Genomic DNA, 2,405 nt, shown 5'->3' with positions numbered 1-2,405 from the left:
GGCGGGGTGCGCGGGGCCGGCGACCGACGGCGGCGGAAGAGGGGGCGGCGGCGGGGGGCCGAGGGGGGGGGGAGGAACCCTAGCCTAGCTGTTTAAAGAAGCTATTAGTTTGAGTCGCAAGAAACACTTTACGCCCTACAAGTCTATCGGGCTCAATACATCTTTGAATGTCCAAACGCATGGTGTAGAGTTGAATCGCATGTAAGTTTCGGTTGCTCGCTATCCTCCCCCAAGATTTATTGGTAGTTAATTCAAGTTTGGTGTTAAATTTGGCTCAAATGGTAAGGTTCTTATGGTGGAACCAACCCACCATAGTTTGCTGGTTTTATTTTTGGTTTCCCGTTGTTGTTCGTTTAATGAGATGCGACGTTACATCGACTATGAGACCATTGTCATGACTTCCTCAACTTAAAGATTTGCCGACTCTGCTTCTCAAAGGTGCTTATATAGATGTAAGGCGTGTGTGTGCGCACGTTAATAGAGTTAAGTGTTCATGCGTATACGTGAGTGTGTATATTTATACCATGTTTCTTCTAAAGAAAAGGTCTCCACTGTCTAAAGGTTGGAGGTTTCCAGAGGGCGCTACATTGCTTCCAAGCAAGATCTATTTTTGGCTTAACTATATATTAAGTCAAAGCAGCATACAAGTGGACCTAATAACTTCCTTAAGTGCGAAGGCTGATCGAAAGAAAGAACTAACTTTTGAGCTTTTCTGGAATTAAACTAGTCACCAGGAGAATCGTTTCCTACGTGCAGATTCCGCTCGCGATTAGATCACCTATAACCATTTCTTTTACTCGCAAACCAAGCCTTTTCTTTTCTTTTAGAAAGAAGGCTGACGCAATGCATCAATATACAACCACAATGCATATACAAAATGTTTCATCTAATCATACACTTCCTCGGTCTAAAAAAAATGGCGCTGATTTAATATAAAGTTGAAGGGGGTACTGTAATTGCCGGAAGCTGCTAGTATATCTTTGAACCTGAGTAGTTTCTTACAACTGCTCAATAAATTCATGTGTGTGCAAATGCGTCCATCCTAAACTAAGTAGATTCTTATCAACCAACGGAAGCACCGCGTTGCCGACGCAGGTGTAGGTTGTGTGTGACGCGGAGAGCTCCTGCATGCCATGTGATTGTGAGGTGAGGCGGTGAGCTATTTAACCAACGCACGTTCTTTGTTGAATTAGCAAAGTAGTTGCTCATCTACTCTCTCTTTGGCTGCCGGGCACGGCAGGTTTACGAACGCCGTCCTACTTGTACATCCCTCCCAATTGCGCGTACGTACACATACACACTGTAGCATCGTCTCCCTCGCCCCGTCTCCTGATTACTGAAAAGCGAGGGGAGACAGGAGACGCAGGCGCAGCAGTGGTCCTTCCATGGCGTGGCGACGGAGAGGCAGGATGGATATGGATCGATCATGGACGAAGTGTGCGGGAGGTGAGGGAGCTCCAAGAAGAAGAGGGGAGGAGAGATGGGTCGAGGCCGGAAACGTGGTGCACGTATGCGGACGGCCCAGAGTGCACCGAGGACGAAAGCAAGAGGGACACCATTATTTGGTCGTCAAAGCTTGCCGGCCGTGGTCGCGCGTGACCGGGAAGGGCTGCGCCGCGCCCCGGCCGGTGCCCCCCGGCGTGTGTGCGTGCCCGCTGGACCAGCACTAGGGGCGCTGCGCTAGCTGCCGTGCACGCTGCACGGGCAATAGGACCAAGTGGTCTATGAGGCAGACCCGACCCAGTCACCCAGCATCGGTGGGGCTTGGGTGTGACGACCCTGCGAGCACCAACCAAAAACCCACCCATCGGCTAGCTACCTGGATGCAGGTAAAACAAGTGGTAAAAAGTGTTTTTTTTAACATCAGTACAGACATAAGCGTTCATACACACACGCATACAATCATCCCTATGAACGCACACACGCACACTCTACCCCTATGAGCAATTCCGAAAGACTGAGCCGGCATATCATCTTGAGATTTACGAAGTCACCATAAATGCCTCGTCGTCGACGGGAACGTCTCCTCCCACTGAATGCGCATCGCCGGAAATCCTTAAATAAATCCAGAAATAAATGCGAGCATGAGAATTTGAACCCTGGTGGGCTGGGAATACCACAGTCCTTCTAACCATCCAACCACAGGTTGGTTCACGTGGTAAAAAGTGTTTTGAGTGGACGGGAACTTAGTGCAATATAATTCTGAGAAAAGAAAAAAGTCCTAAGAGCATCTACAATCGGACCCCCATACCGGCCGGACAGCTGTCCGGTCAGTATCCGGACAAAAAGTCGGCATACAACCGATTATCCCATATCCGGCCCAAACACCCAAAGTGACCGGCACTTCCCAAACCCGGTCAATATCTAGGGCCAATATGGGACGCACGGACGTGCCCGGACACGCC

This window comes from Triticum dicoccoides, chromosome 7B (assembly GCF_002162155.2).
Source record: "Triticum dicoccoides isolate Atlit2015 ecotype Zavitan chromosome 7B, WEW_v2.0, whole genome shotgun sequence".
Classification (NCBI taxonomy): domain Eukaryota; kingdom Viridiplantae; phylum Streptophyta; class Magnoliopsida; order Poales; family Poaceae; genus Triticum; species Triticum dicoccoides.
Note: the sequence above shows the minus strand (reverse complement) of the source record.